The sequence below is a fragment of the Triturus cristatus genome, chromosome 7 (assembly GCF_964204655.1).
Source record: "Triturus cristatus chromosome 7, aTriCri1.1, whole genome shotgun sequence".
Taxonomy (NCBI): Eukaryota; Metazoa; Chordata; class Amphibia; order Caudata; family Salamandridae; genus Triturus; species Triturus cristatus.
In genome coordinates this window covers 1,704,412,544-1,704,429,546 of record NC_140590.1, presented here as the reverse complement: position 1 = coordinate 1,704,429,546, position 17,003 = coordinate 1,704,412,544, and the positions used below count along the sequence as shown (strand labels likewise).

General features: G+C 50.1%; 1 protein-coding gene across 2 annotated transcripts in view; it reads left to right on the top strand.

The window, feature by feature from the left end:
* The first annotated feature begins 212 nt into the window (after positions 1 to 212).
* LOC146812816 (protein mono-ADP-ribosyltransferase TIPARP-like) overlaps positions 213 to 17,003 on the top strand; it is a 280,445-nt gene continuing 263,654 nt past the window's right edge. The window contains exon 1 of one of the 2 annotated variants that reach the window (XM_085619925.1): positions 213 to 683. The gene's annotated coding sequence lies outside the window, so the exon portion shown is untranslated. Of the gene's footprint in view, positions 684 to 867; positions 1,008 to 17,003 lie in introns of those variants that run through there. The other variant, XM_085619924.1, reaches the window with a different exon arrangement.

Below are 17,003 nucleotides of genomic sequence, written 5' to 3'. Positions count from 1 at the left end.
CCTCATTAAAATTATTGACATTGAAATATTTTTACCTTGACACTATTTGCTGAGAATTCAGCCTGGAATAAAGATTAATTAGTAAAGACTTCTCCCACAATTTAGAAGGCTCTTTTGAGCACAGCAGCAGTCCTTCTGTTTGCCGCCAAGTGTAAAAGTTACTTATTAGTCAGTGCGGCTGCTATAAATGACTGACTGCAACCCAGACAGGTAACAAGAGGTCAGGAAAGGTCAACAATTGTGATGGTTTTTAAGGCTGGTGATCAATCACTCAATCACGAGGGTCTCAAGGCGCTTGGGGGGGGGGGGGGTAAAGCAGCTCCGTTCAGTCGAGGAGCCAGGTCTTGAGTGACTTCCTGAAGATGTTCAGAGAGGGGGCAGGTCTGTGGTCCCCCAGGTGCTTGTTCCAGGTCTTGGCAACGTGATGTAGGAGAAAGCCCCTCCCTCTACAAACGCAGGTAATGCAGGAAAGTCCCTGCTCTCTACAAACGCAGGTAACTTTAAATTCCACGGCAGCCTGCTGCCGTTGACCGGTGAGCCGCACTGCATCACTGCAAGCATGAAAATGCAATCTGAAAACTTGGCGGCTGTGACGCAGTCCTCTTCCTCGCGGTCCTATCTTCCTCTCTCCAGCCCAGGTGTCCTGTCGGGAGGAAAAGTTACAAAAACTAAGGAGGCAGAAGGTAAAATGGAAATGAGTTTAATTGATTAGAGTTAATAATGTTGGTATTTAAATGAAGTGACGTGAAGTGACGAGACGTGAAGCAGTCGCGCTTCTATTTACCAGGAAATACTTTCTTGATGTTGGAAATCACCTTTCTAGCAATATTCAAATCGAAACTGAAAGTACCGCTCTCTTTCTGGACTTTTTACGTGAGCGGTTCCTCGCGGAAACTGCAATCGGCGTTTATTTCTGATACAGCCTTAATGGCGACGCAGCGGCCTCGGAGGTCAGGGCCGGGCGTCAGGCTGAGCTGAACGTTATCCAGGGAAAGAAGGGTACCCAGGTATTGTGCGCTTGGGACTGAGGGGAGGGAAGGGGGGAGACTCCAGGGCCGTCTGCGTGTTCAAAAGACAGTTCACTCTTTTGGTAATATGCAAAACGTGGGCTCATATGCCCCGATAAAGGCTTGTAAACAGAGAGCAAACACTTTGGGTATCTCAGTGAGCTAAGGTTACCAGATGAGTGCATGTCGCCAGGGTTTAACCCGGTTTTTCTGTTTTTTAACCTATTCCATTTAGAGATTTATAATCATGGTTAGCTGTTCCAGCTGGGCAAACAAACCTCAAAACAATGAGTTATAAAAGAAAAGGCTTCCTCAGAGATGCGGAGTAACGAGGTAAACTAATTGTGAACGCTTGGTAATCGAACGAATTTCCCGCATTAGAAGGCTGGACTCGCGCTGGAATTGGTAAACAGTGGAAGCGCGCGATGGTAGCACAAAAAGAGAGAGGTAGATGCATCACGTTATTGCGGCACCGCAAAGTCGCACACAGTTGTCCAAAGGAAGAGAGAGTCTTGTTATAAGTAGTTCTGTTGCACGGCAAAAAATGTTGTGGTGGAAACTTAAACTAAAAAGTAACTCAGCGCTTTGCACTACTTGGCGTTATGGTGGCATTCCAGGGGTCGTGCGTGGGCAATCCAACGCTACCACTCGGGAAGTTTGACTAAAAGCCAGATCTACTGACTGTCTCACCTGGCTTTGTCTAAAAAAAATTAATGGCTCCTTAAGAAGGGCATTAACAGGAGCGTAGCTTCAGTGGGATTGTTTGGGGTGTTACACCCACCTAATAAATGTATTCTGTAGTTAATAGTTGTGAGCAGGTGCTTTCAGTCGGGTATGATGTCTGTCGGATCTCACCTAGGATGCACACATACACGCACACACACACATTCACACTCACTCACTCGCTCAAAGTTCTTAAACAAGCATTTACAATGCAATGGTCTCGGCATTGGTAAAGTTAGAGCTATTGGCATTGCTCTTGACATTGTTTTTGTTTATGTTTTTGTTTTTAAAACATTTAAAGAAACGGCATTGTCATGAGCAATGCCAATAGCTCTAACTTTAACAATGCCGAGACCGTTGCATTGTAAATGTTTTTTTTGTTTGTTTTTAAAACATTTAAAGAAACGGCATTGTTATTTACAATGTCAATAGCTTAATCACTCTCAAAAGCGAGATTTATTATGCGAGCATTAATTGGGAAGTTTGGCAAATCCATAAATATGAGGAAAACGCTGCAGCATCGCAAAATGCCAGTGGCCCAGACTAATATGCATGATTAGTATTTGGATCCCATGCCCATTCCTTCTTTGTCCTCTCTGCTGAAACTGCTGCCTGAAGTGTCAAATTTTATTAAGACTAAACAAAAATCGCACTACCGTGCCAGGGCCAGACTTGGCGTTGATAATGATTGTTTGAAAAGGGAACTTTGAAAGGATACGAACTTGACCAATTCTGGTTTCAAAATATAAGAGAACACTGTGGAGGCATGCGTCTACAGACTGTTGTATATAATTTGAGATATATTTCTTAATCTGTCGAGTTCAGCCACTGCATGATTATATTGTTGTCTCTTTTTGAAACTCATGAGCAGTAACATTGTCGTGGTGTCACTAGGGCTTCAAGTGGATGCTTTCTCAATATTATATACAAGCCACAGTTACTGCTAATTTATCTTATGCAACTAACAACGATTGACAAAGCCAATAGTCCTAACTTGTTGTAGGTATCATGTTACTTGCTGTATCATTATGCCTGGATGCAATGACAAAAGAGACAGCAAAAGGTGAGGAGGGCAGACAGGTGAGGGGGGCAGGCTGAGGACAGTTAGTGACTAGAGCAGGCAGAACCAGGGCAGATGTGAGGAGCTAAGAGGTGGGCATAATGAAGCCAAACAGGTGTGCAGGAGAGGAAGAGGTTAGGGCAGGGTTGAGGGAAGTGAGAGGTAGGCAGAGAGAAGGCAAACAAGTGAGTGACATAGGGAGAGGCAAGGTCAGACAGAGGCGAGGACAGGCAGGTGAGAGCTCAAGAGGGCAGAACAGGTGGGCACAGTAAGAGCACGAAGGTGACGGCAGCCTGGGAGTGGGCACCGCGAGGGTAAAAGTGGGGACATGCAGAGGCAAGGACACAGGTGACGCCAGTCTTAGGTGGGCACACGGTAAGAGGACGCACCCCAGGCGAGGACCCTCAAAGGTGGGGACATACATAGGACAGGGCAGAGGTTAAGACAGGACAGGCAGAGGTCAGCGCAACGAGGGCCAAGCTACGCCCCTTTGTTTACATTTCCCCAAACATTTCAAGCTTTGGATGTGTGGTGCACTGTACATCACACATCCAGTGTGAAATGGTAAAAAATGGTCTAGGCATTGGATTTAGTAATGGAAGGGTACCCTTTCTGTGCAAACTCTATACTAGACAGCATGCACACGCTTTAGCACTATGGTTGGAAGGTGTATGCTTGGCACTAGGCAGTCTGTCTGTGCACAACTGCCTAGGAAGAGAACAGCAGCAAGCCATGTTTAGAAAACATAGATTTATGCTACTCTTTCCCACAGCTCAACGCAGGGCGTTTGCCTCTCTGCATTGCCCTGTCTTTTTAGGTTGAGCCTGGGCGGTGCATGTGCTGCTCTGCGAGGCATGCTCCACTCGGGTATGGACTTAAAGCTCTGCCCACTCTCCGCTCATCTTTTCAATTGGCTCCTGTTACTGTCCTTTCTAAATGGTTGCTTCTGGTTCCTTAATAGATAGGCTTGTTAGTCCCTCCTTACTAACGCCTTGTCTGCCTTTGTAACCTACCATGTGGACTGGACTTTTCACTTGTGTGGTTACACTGTATGTTTATTTAGTCTGTCAGCACTATTTTCTTTGATTATTTTGTCCTACTGCAGACACGACTTTCCTGCAATGGCTGTTAAGACGTGCCCGAGGCAGCCGCTTGAATTCTTTTGTTATGCGCGTCAGCCGAAATTAACACAAACAAACTAATGGTCCCTGTAGCCCCACATCTCAATTCCACCCCAGGGCGTCGCGTTTTAGGTTTCAGCACTGCGCCCACTTTAAGATTAACAACATGGGTGCCAGCTTTCACATAAACACGGGCGCCCGCTTTCTTTGCCACCAATACACATGAAAATGTAGCGCATGCACCATTGCATTTCCACTGCCTAGCGGTACAGCAGGGACACGAGTTAAATACTTTGCAACACCCGGTTGTGTTGCAAAATCATATGGTCAGGGACTACCGAATTTCCCCCTCCCCCCACCCAGGCATAAACACATTTGTAATGAGGGACATGAGAGGTAATGACTTTTGGAGGCGGGGGTCGAACAACCCCCGGCCGTATTTATTAAAATATGAAAACAAATCAAAAGTTTCACGAAATAAACATTATTTACACAATTTTACGCAGAAACATAACACGACATTTGATTACAATTAATATGCACAGATTTCAGATGACTAACCTTAACATATCTCTAATACATAGTTTTCCTATCCGAATCTAACATAAAGATCATAATCATACATTAATTACTTTTCTGCGTATCCTATTTGGGCCTACGGCAAGGTCATTAACTGATGTCAGATCCTTATCAATTTACCACGCCCCCCGTAGGGTTGCGCATGCGCAGGGGGCCCGTTTACCGAGAGGGTACTTCCCCCCCCCCCCCAGTTACCCCCATACGTTCCCTGAACTCCACGCCAATTTGGGGGGTCTTGCACTCTGCGCCATTTAATGACGTCCATGCCAGTGCGGGGTGGCCAACCAGCCTAAAAGAAAGCGTGACTCCCCCCCCCCCCTTCCCCGCACCCATCCAGCCAACCGGATGTACCGCCCCTGGAGTTATAGGAGAGACCCCTTGTCCCTCCCCCTGGGCGACCCCATCCGAGAATGAGGCCGCCCCCTAAGGACCTTAAATGTACTGCTCACTAGTCATGACCTTACCGCCACAGGCCAGCATAGTTGCCCGACTATCTGGCCCCTCCCAAAAAAAAATATCCCTCAGAAAGGTCATGCCCCTTCCCTCAGACCCTCTAGCCAAGCCATGAAATTCTCTAACATTAAGTCATTACCCAACCTAGTCAAGTGGACCCCGTCTTGTAAGAAGCACGGTTCCCCCCTAACACACCCATGTGCAATGCACTGTAATTTGGAAGATCGGAACAGTTTCCCTATTTTATTATTGACCCTCTTTACCGAGTGGTTCAAAGCTCTCACCGAGTCCCCCCCTCTCCATTTAAATCTGGGACATAACTTTGCCCTGCAAGTACTAAGAGCCTCTTAACGCTATCTATATTCTGCCTACTACGCTGCTATTCTATCGCCATTTTGCACATCATTAGGCACTTGCACCTTTATTAGAAGCTTGGGGAACCTGGGGGACTGTTCTAGCTGGGGCTACGATCAGCATTGTTTTTACTGTATTTGATGGTATTTTAAACGTTTTAAACTGTGTTTTTAATTGTGTTTCAACCATCATTGCACTTACTTATACTGCCTCTGTTGCTGGTGTTGGGGCCGCCCCGTTCCGTCACGGCTGCTGTGCCGATTGAGCGGAGGGCGGACCCGGCAACACTCAGCTACTCCGCCTCCCTCTTTCCGCTTCCGGTGGTTCGCGCTTTGGCGCTCACCGGAAGGGTTTATAGGCACCGATGGGGCGGACGCGCAGCGGACATAACTTTGCCCTGCAAGTACTAAGAGCCTCTTAACGCTATCTATATTCTGCCTACTACGCTGCTATTCTATCGCCATTTTGCACATCATTAGGCACTTGCACCTTTATTAGAAGCTTGGGGAACCTGGGGGACTGTTCTAGCTGGGGCTACGATCAGCATTGTTTTTACTGTATTTGATGGTATTTTAAACGTTTTAAACTGTTTTTAATTGTGTTTCAACCATCATTGCACTTACTTGTACTGCCTCTGTTGCTGGTGTTGGGGCCGCCCCGTTCCGTCACGGCTGCTGTGCCGATTGAGCGGAGGGCGGACCCGGCAACACTCAGCTACTCCGCCTCCCTCTTTCCGCTTCCGGTGGTTCGCGCTTTGGCGCTCACCGGAAGGGTTTATAGGCACCGATGGGGCGGACGCGCCGCTGGCGCGCCGAAGGCGCGCCTAAGGCAAGCCCGTCTGCGCCCGTCCGCGCCAAGTCCGTGCCCAGGGCCCTGCATAATACACCCTCGACGTTGAATTATACTAGTAATGCTTTACATGCCCTGGGATCTCCTAAGAAGCTGACCTGCTGTACCTTATATCCCGGGGAAATGCTAACTAACTGTGCCTGCGGATTCGTTCTCCCCCTCCCTATACCAGTGAGGGCGTTTTGTGCCTATGAGCAGCGAGAGGAGACCTTGCCACAGGTTCAATCTGTCTTCCAGATTGGACTCATCAATGCTAGGTCCTTGGGCAAGCACAAGTATGAAATTGCTCAGGTGATAGAGGACCTAGCTTTTGACATATTATTTATAACAGAGACCTGGGCAGATGCGGCATCTGACCCCGACTTTATTACGGCCACACCCACGGGATATAAAGTGATCAGGGAAGACAGGTCTGCTAAGCGTGGGGGTGGAGTCGCCATTATCCTTAGGGACCGGTTTCCGTCAGCTCATTATTCCATCTCTTCCTCCCTCTATGAAGGCCTCCACTTCTCGCTTTCACTTCATCCCAAATAAATAATAAAAGGGATCTTGTCATGCGCAAACATAGCCCAATGGGCGTCAAGGCTCAAGGGAATTCTTCTCTACCGCCCACCTGGCCCTCGCTCCACGTTTTTAACTAATTTGGGCAGTCTATTGGAACCAGCTATTTTAAATTCTGATTTTATCATTCTTGGGGATTTTAACTTTTATTTAGAGGATGCAGGGAACAAAGATACAGCAGAGCTATTGGACAGTTTTGGTTCTTTTGGACTCTCACAATTGGTGCATTCCCCCACACATACTGCTGGGCACACACTAGATGGTGTGTTCTCCTCGCTTCAGGGTCTTATGATCAAGGACACGCTTCCTTTGACGTGGTCAGACCACTCTCTAGTTAAATTCATGCTCCCCATGCCTAGTGTACCCAAGGAGGTTGTCAGTAAACACTCTGCATCTGTTGGGCTTGCATGGAATAAAGCAGACTTACCATCTTTTACTGCTCTGCTAGAATCTTCTTATCCCTCCATACATGACCAGGTAGACCTGGCTGTGGACAGCTACACTAATTGGATACAGGATGCAGCGAATGCTTCAATTCCTCAAAGAACGCTCTCAACTAATAGGTCTACACCTTCTGCCCCCTGGTTCTCTGACTGTCTTCGTCTGGAAAAACAGCATTGTCGTCGCTTAGAAAGACGGTGTCGGACAAACTATGATGAGCCTCAGAAATTAGCGTATAAGACTGCACTTTCCAATTATAAAAAACTCCTCATATCGGAAAAAAAAAGATACTTCACTTCTCAGATCGAGTCCGCCGCCAACTCCTCTAAAGAACTGTTTACAGTGATCAATAAGCTCTCGACACCCACTAACTCAGGCAGGAGGGTTAACCAGGAATTCTGCAACGAGGTGGCCGAGGTTTTTAAATCTAAGGTTTTAGATATTTTTAATGCTTTTAGGGTGGCTTCTGACCCCAGCCCAGTTTCATGCCCTAACAGCCCAAGCATTAACAAACTTCCACCATTTGTGTTCTCGGCAATCTCGATAGACACAGTGAGAGACCTTATCCTTCAAGCTAAGTCGGGTTCACCTTTAGACCCCTGCCCCCCAAGGGTCTATCAAGAACTGGCACAGTCGGTGAGTTCCCCACTCACCGATATTTATAACCTGATGTTCTCTTCTGGTGTTTTCCCGACTAGCTGGAAGCAGACGTCCGTTTTACCTTTACTAAAAAAAACGACTCTTGATGCGACTAACCCTACCAACTATCGGCCCATTGCCAGACTGCCGTTGCCAGCTAAGATAGTGGACAAAATAATGAATAACCAATTGTCCCTATTTATTAATGCCAACGGCCTTTTGGACCACACCCAATTTGGCTTCCGTAAGGACCACAGCACAGAGTTGGCATTGATCAAAGCCTCCGAGGAGATTAGGGCAGTTATGGAAGGTGGAGGTGCAGCAGCTCTGGTGGTCCTCAACCTCTCTGCGGCATTTGATACGGTGGATCATGGCCTTCTGCAGAGACGCTTGGAGAAGCTAGGACTAGGAGACTCAGCACGCGCACTTATAGCCTCCTTTCTCGCCGATCGAACATCCACCGTATCCATGGATGGTTTTAATTCAGACTCTTACACACTTCCCTGCGGTGTCCCACAAGGGAGCTCTCTAAGCCCCACACTATTTAACATATATGTCTCCGAATTAGCACCCCTTATCCGGAATTTTGGTTTCAGTCTGACCACCTATGCTGATGACACTCAGATTGTGGTGGCTGCCTCCAAATCCCAACATTCTCCGGCTCCGCAGTTCAGGAACTGCATGAGTGCAATCAATAAGTGGATGACTTGACGGATGCTGCACTACATGTCTTACAGCTTAAGCAGGCGGCCTATAGGGCCCTCGTCACGGAGGCGGCCAGGGGCCTCTATAGAGAGCAACAGGGGTGACTGTATGATGTGGGTGATAAGGCTGGTAAACTGCTTGCATGGTTGGATAAAAAGGAGAGAGCGAGTCGTGTGGTCGCGCTGATTGAGAGGATGGATGGTGTGCGTGTCACCGAGCCAGAAGACATTGTCTCTTGTTTCGCGGATTATTTCCGCGAGGTGTATTCCCCTGTGTCTCCCTGCTCGGAGGAGGATTCTCATGCCCTGCTTAGGGATATCGCGCTGCCTTCCCTTTCGGTGGAGGACAGGGTGTCGTTAGATGCCGCTCCTACCTCCGACGAAATTGCCCTCGCCATACGCTCGGTCGCATCCGGCAAGGCCATGGGCTCGAACGGCATCCCTATCGAGTTGTATAAGCTGCGACCGGATGTACTGGCACCCCACCTCCGTGCGATGTTCCTGGCAGCCCACTCGCTGGGCTCCCTCCCGCCGGACCAACGTCTGGCTACAATCGTGGTGATCCACAAGGAAGGGAGACCTCGAGACCGGGTTACATCCTACCGGCCTATCTCGCTCTTGAATGCGGAGCCCAAAATCCTCGCCAAGGTGCTAGCCAACCGGCTGGTCGGCGTGGTGGGCGATTTGGTCCACCAAGACCAGTCCGGCTTTATTCCCCATCGCAATACGGCCCTTAATCTGCGGCGCTTGCACGGGGTGCTCGCGCGTGTCCCGTTTGTGCGGGAGCCGGCCATATTGGCGTCCTTAGACGCCACCATGGCGTTTGACACGCTCGAGTGGCCATACATCTGGGCTATGCTGGCGAAGTTTGGATTTGGCCCGGGCTTCATCAACTGGGTCAAATTGTTGTATTCGGGCCCATTGGCGCAGGTGGTGGTGAATGGAAGAGTATCGGTCCCATTCGAGCTGGGACGGGGCACGCGACAGGGCTGCCCCTTGTCGCCGCTCCTGTTCGCGCTGGCCTTGGAACCCCTGGCGGAGTGGCTGCGGTGGCACCCTTCCATCCGTGGTCTCCGTTGGACCCCCGAGTATGAGGACCGCGTGTCCCTATACGCTGACGATATCCTTTTGTACCTAGCCTCCCCGCGTAAATCACTGATTGTCCTAGTTGATGTTTTGCGCTCATTCGGCCGGAACTCAGGCCTTGTCATCAACTGGGCTAAATCATGTGTGTATGTGCTTTCCGGGGAGGCTCCCGTCCTCCCGCGGGGCTGTCCGATCCAGATTACCTCGCAGGGGTTTCGGTACCTGGGGGTTTACATTACTCTGGACCCGGAGGCCCGCTACGAGCGGAATTTGCTTCCCCCCCTCCAGCGCTTGAAGGAGGACGTCGCGCGCTGGCGGCGCCTGCCGCTTTCGCCGCTCGGCCGGGCGGCACTGTTTAAGATGATGTCGTTGCCACGCTTCCTGTACGCTCTCCAGAATACTATGGATTTAGTCCCGGCGCGCTACTTCCGTGAGGTGGAGAGTCTACAGCGCCGCCTGTTCTGGGACGGGAGGCCGCGTATTGCCCTGACGAAGTTGACGCTCCCATGGTACGACGGGGGGATTGCCCTCCCGGATATTAAACGGTATTACTGGGCCTCCCAGCTAGCTGCAATTAATCATGGCCTTTACGGGCCCGCCTTAAACCCGGCATTTGAAATGGACAAGATGCTCCTGCCTGGTGGCGACTATAATCGTGCGCTCTACTCTGGCGCGCCCGGACCCCGCCTGACGGGACCTACGCGTGTCATGGTACGAGTATGGCACGCGGCTAACGCAGCTATGGGGTGGAAGGACCGTTTGACCCGGGCATCACCGTTGTACGCGTCTGAGAGATTGGGCTCCCTGTGGACCTCGAAGGGCTTCGAGAAGTGGGACACGATCGGCATCAGTAAAGTGGGGGACCTCTGGATGAGGGGGGGATTTAAAACATTCGAGACGCTGCAGACGGAGTTTCAGCTGCAGGGCAGTGAATACTTTCGGTACTTGCAGGTCCGTCACGCGCTGGGCTCAGTCTTCCCAGACGTCGCCTCCATCCCGGTGTCTTCCCCCCTGGAGGATAGAGTGCTGGATGGCCACGTTCCGGACAGCACGATCTCCCTCATTTACAAAAAATTGATTAATGATCGCTCGGGCTTGCTGACTGGCCTCCGCGAGGCTTGGATTGCCGACGGGCTGGAGTTGGACGACGAAGACTGGACTTCCGCGGTGGCCTCTCCGAAGGAGGTGGCCATACCGGCTCGCCTTCGCTTCGTCCAGCTTAAGATACTCCATCGGGTTTACATGACGGGGCCAAGGCTTCTGCGTATGGGCTATGCTGAGGATGGGTTGTGTAAGCGTGGGTGTGGTGCTTTGGCGACTTTTTTGCATATTTTGTGGGAATGCCCGAAGGTGGAGCGATTCTGGCGTGGTGTGCATGAGGTTCTGCGAGTGGTTACGCATGTCGCGCTGCTGCCTGAAGCGAGGAGATACCTGCTGAATGTGTGGGAACCAACTGACTACTCGGTTCCGCAGACGCGATGGGTGACTCTGGGATATATGATAGCTAAGCGTGACATTGCTCAACTGTGGGGATCCCAGAGGCCCCCGACGGTGTCGGCCTGGAAAGAACATATGGATTGGTGCATGTTCCGAGAAAAGGTGGTGTATGTGGCGAGGGGTAAGCCTGGGGCATGGGTGAAAGTATGGGGCCCCTGGAACGCCTACCGCGGGGGTATCTGCGCGCCACCATTGCTGCCTGCGGCCTCACCAGCCCCGTCCCCTTAGTCGACTCCTTTCCATAGCCCCGAGCACGGAGTTCCCCCAGCCCTCGATCTGTTCCCTTTCCCCTCTTTAGACTCCTGTTGCTGGCTGGGGTCCCCCATCCGGGGAGCACGTGCTGTTACTTTCGATTGCGGGTTGCCTTGCGGGTGTGGTTTTTGTGTTGTGTGTATAAAATGAAACCGTATTGTGGGGTCAGAGTGATGTGGCCCACGACGCTGATACCTCCTGATTTTGCTTCTCTGCACCGCCCAGTGTTTTTGTATGTATGTCATATGCTCCTGTCATTCTAGCGGCCGGCCGGAAGGTTGTAGGCCCATACTTGTATATTCTTGAGATTGCAATAAACGGTTTCAAAAAATAAAAAAAATAAAATTAAAATAAATAAGTGGATGACAGCACACTGCCTGAGGCTCAACTCTAGTAAGACAGAAGTCTTAATTTTCGGGAGCATTCAGCCCCCGTGGAATGACCTGTGGTGGCCCGTTGAGCTGGGTTCCCCTCCCACTCCGGTGATTAAGGCAAAGAACCTGGGCGTGCTTATGGATGCCAAGCTCACTTTCCATCATCACACAAACGCGGTAGTGTCGGCATCACATTTTCTCATCAAGAAAATCAGGAAAATCTTTCCTTGCATCCCTAACCACACTAGGAGAACAGTAGTCTCTTGCCTTATTTCATCCAGGCTCGACTACTGCAATGGCCTTTTTTTGAATGCACAGAAGCAACTTTTGCATAAATTACAGATGATCCAGAATGCAGCAGCTCGCCTCATACTGGATATTCCTAAATATCACTCCGTCTCCAACGGAATCCGCCATCTCCACTGGCTTCCCATACCCCAGCGTGTTGATTTCAAAGCCCTGTGCATCGTCTTTAAGGCCTTGCATGGCATTGGTCCGAGTTTCTTGCAGGATCATCTTTCTTGGTACTGTCCCACCAGACAGCTGCGGTCCACTGGAGCTCGATTACTCGCTGTACCAAGAATTCTTAAAACTCACTGGGGTGGACGCAGTTTTTTCTACGGAGCGTCTAAATTGTGGAACACCCTTCCATTCTCCCTCAGAAATGCTAGCTCCCTGACGATTTTCAGGAAGCAACTGAAAACTTGGCTCTTCCAGCACTAGGGCCAAAGTATTCTTGTATCACTGTTATGTCCAGCGCCAAGACACCCCCGGGTATACGTGCGTTCTATAAATTACTGTAACATAACATAACATGTAGGAGCCTTGGCACGCCTTGGCTAACCAACCAATCTCAGAGATTATGTTCTCAAACAAGACCCTCCTGCCCAACCTGACCAAGTCATTGCCCCCCAGGTGTAGAATAACGATAGAGGGAGGAGGACTGTATCTCTTCAACAGATTGACTAAGGCAAAGGCCCCTCTTTCCATGAAAAGATACTGTAAACCCCTTCTGCTCTGCCCGTTTCCTATAGTCACCTGCAAGAAAAACAGATTTCATACGCCGTACATATGAATGCCCCACAATCCACACATTACGTGTCCCTGTGACCTGTAGCTCTGTTGATCGATGCGGAGAATGTTGTTGCTGAGATGATGGCAGTTCCCCCCCCCCCCTGCGTGACAGGATTGAGAAACTGTGAAGAAAACGACAGACAGAGAAGCATCAGTACACCATTATAATGTGTCATCACAACATGTGCAGCCGCACATAACGCTTATAACTATTGGAAACCCATCGTCCAATCCTCTTTACCTTACTGGAGTGCAACCCCCTAGCCGTCGCCTCAGTGGCAGCCCCTATCCTGAAAGAATGCGTTCCGAAAACACTTGGATCCATGCCTGCCTTGCTGATTGCCATATCCAATACTGCTTTGAACTGGTACCTGGTAAGTGGTGTACCATCCGCATGTAATAATAATGCTCTCCCCAACGCGCTGTTCCTCAGACCGAGGAAATTCTCGAGATGCATTACCGGGCAACACGGGTTGTTTCGCGCCCTATGCAGTACCACTCCTTCACCCCGAGCTTCCTGATCGGTTTTTGATTTTTTGATGGTCAAAAGCAAAGTGTCACCTTGTATCTTTACATACTCCATTAAGAGGCCACCCTGTCTATCCTGCTTGTTGCGTGCCACCAATTCACCCACTCTGAATGCCCCATAAAAGGTTAAGGCAAAGGTAGCTCTGAATAATAGTCTCCCCCACTGAACTGCAGACGGTGCCCAGCGCCGTCAGCAGCGCACTCAGCCGCTCCAACCCTATCGGCTGCCAGGTGTCAGGAATCCCACCTTGGATTCGTCGCCACCCCCTCAATGCCTTCCTCACAATGAAACTATTTGTGGGATCGTTTGTGTCTCTAATCTGTGCAAAGAAGGAAACTGCCGCTACATGTCGCCTGGCCGCCGCCACTGTGCGCCCCCCCCCCCCCTATGTAGGCTGTCTAAAAACAAGAGGAATGCGCCTGACGTATCCCAACTCTCCTCCCAGCCTTGACCCAAAAAAGTACAGTAAGACCAAAACGCCCCTTCATAAGCTTTCCTGGTCCCGGGAGCTAGGCTAGCAGCCACGAGGTTCTGTAGTTGGGGGCACCAATCTGCCAAAGAACTTCGGGAAAGTGTGCTGATGTTGCCTCCGCAGATGGTAGATGGTCCCTGAAAACCTGCATCTTGAAGCGAGAGAGCGCGTCAGCCGCATTATTCCGCACTCCCGGGACATGCTTTGCCTTAAACTGTACATTTAGTTTCATACATAACAGCACTATCTCTTTCAACAGGCGAAGAATCATTTTACACCTTGCCGCCTGTTGATTGATGGATTCTACCACTGTCATGTTATCAGACCAAAAGATTACAGACTGGTTCTGCAGATCCTGGGGCCATACCGTTAATGCAACCCAAATGGGAAACAATTCCAAAAAACCTATGTTAGCTGTTAAACCACGCTCACACCACCACCCCGGCATGGCTGAGCCACCCACTTGTTCCCAAGTATGGCACCAAATCCCACACTACCCGCCGCGTCAGTCCATAAAACCTAAGGCAGCCGAAGTAATGGGGGGACCTGGCCACACTACTCTGCCATTGAAACCCTCCAGGAATGCAATCCAAATCCGCATGTCCTGGCGAACCTCAGATGACAGTCGCGTGTGATGGTGTTTCTCGTGTAAGCCTGCCATAGCCTGAGAAATGGAACGAGAGAATGGTCGAGCCATAGGTATCACCCTTAGTGCAAAATTCAACTGGCCTACCACCTGTTGCAACTGATGTAACGTCACTTTGTCCTTTAACAAACAATGCTGCAAAGCAGCACGGAATTTCATTATCTTTTGTTCAGGTAACCTAAAACAGCCCTGTACTGAATCAATTTCAATGTCTAGGAACTCAATCGTGGTTGTTGGCCCCACCGTCTTCCCCTGAGCCAGGGGGACCCCAAATGTACGCATGAGTCCACAAAATTCTTCCAAGGCCACAAAGCATTCCTGAGAGCCCGCCGGTCCCAGAAAGAGAAAATCATCAAGATAATACATCACAAAATGATGTCCTGTCACCTGTCTGAAAACCCACTCCAAAAATGAACTAAAATTTTCAAAGTAAGCACAGGAAACTGAGCAACCCATGGGCATGCACCTATCCATGTAAAACTGCCCTTGAAATGAAAAACCCAGCAAATGATGATCCAAATGATGCACTGGCAACAATCGGAATGCAGATTCAATGTCAGATTTTGCCAGCCAGGCCCCTGGACCCAAAACCCTCAACATTTCTACTGCCTGATCAAAGGACGCATATTTTACACTGCAAAGTTCCTCATTGATGGCATCATTCAATGACTTGCCTCTGAGCGCTGATAGATTATGAATCAACCTAAACTCCCCCTCTTCCTTTTTTGGTACCACACCTAGGGGAGAACAGACAAAATTAGGCACCGGGGGGACATCGAATGGACCCACTATTCTCCCTAAACCCAACTCTTTCTCAATCTTTTTGACTACCACCCTTATGTTTGACCTCACAGACAATTGGTTCTTGCACTCAGATGTCCCTTTGTAATCCCCAACAGGTATCCTGAAACCATACAAAAACCCTTCCTGCAGCATCCTAGCTGTAGCATGATCTGGATACCGATTTAACCAGGGATTCATAGCAAAGACATCAATTGGTGAATGCGTTACCTTTTTCATTTCTTCCTCAGTCCTGTTTCTTACCCCCTCTTGGCCCCGAAAAGGTGTTGCCTTTCTTAAGACACTTTGACTCTGGGTGAGAGGGGTGATTACATATAGCGCATGCGTGCCTGAATTTACAGGTGCCTTGGGCTCTAGTACAGGACTTCCTATTAAAGTCCCAACACACTCCCTTTCTCTTTCCCCCTTTCTCAGTGGCCGGTGCCGCCGCACCGGGGTGCCCTGAACGAAAAGGCTGATGTGGCGGCGAACTGTGTGCCTTGCCCCAATTCTGACCTACACTGCCCGACTGCCCTGGGCCAAACTGATCAAACCAGGAAATAGAATCCACCCTGTCCCATGTGAGTGACGGGTCAAACTCTTTTGCCTTCCTGAAGTTCATATCATATTCCTTCCACCCCACACCACCATATTTATCATGCGCCATCGCCACCCTGCTTTGGTAACAAGCCATTTCCGCTTGCATATTAGGTGTACGTTCCGCCACTATGGCCATATACACAGAAAATGCCCTTATCCAGTTTGTCCATGTCTCTTCGACCCTGAATCTAGCCATTTCCGCCCGCCATTCACTGGGAAGCATCAAATCCTTTTGTTGCTTGGCATAATCCATTTCCCTGTTATCCATCAACAAAGAAAACAACATGTTTACATATGCCCCAGACCAGACCAATTCTTTCACATCTTTCGCAACATGGCGCGCTAAATACTCCTTCCTGGAAGGTAACACCCCGGCGCCCAACAAAGGTAAAGCCAGCTCCTTACCCGCTGGCTCTGCCGTCTTGGCTTTTCCACTGTCGCTTTGCTGAAGCCCTGGCTGTGCTTGCTGGGCCTTCTCCGCGCCCAAGCTCTGTTCTCCGCCCAGGGCTGCAATGATCTTTGCCACCAATCTTTGTGCCTCTGCCAAAGGATCGGTGCCCGCCGCCAAGGGCATCACCCCCCCCTTTCCTAACCATGGTAGAACTGCAGCTATTTGAGTGGCTAACTCCAACGGGACCTGCCCACCCCCTGCTGGCGATGGTACCGGGGCCACAGGATTCAAGACAGGAGCATTGGGGCCTGTTGGGGACACCACTGGGATGATACTTGGCACTACCGGAATGACAGGGGTCACCGGAACTGGTGCAGGTACTGGCACTGGTGACCCTGGGGCGTTGGGCACTAAATCTGGAGACTCTGGCACTGCTGGGAGCCCGGACGGACTACCCCCACCCGGTGTCTCTAGAGGTGCCACTACCTTGGGGTCCTGAATCTTACCCTTCTTATGTCTAACCCTCTTAGGGAGAGCCTCCAATTCCCCCCTTGGTTTTGGTGGTACTATTGTCCGCTTCGGCCTCCCAGACGGCCCACCCTGGTCCTCCACCTTCTGCCTCAACTCAGCCAGGCTGTGGCCCATTTGCTCCACCTTGCCCCACCTCCTATCCATAGTCGCCATCCTACGCATCATTGCCTCTAGCATATGCTCCATGCGCGAACGCTTGGCTCCCCGCTTCCCAGACATGCTATGCTTTGATCCACACGCTTTCCCTGCAATACCCCCTGCTCAACCTTAATTCAACCCC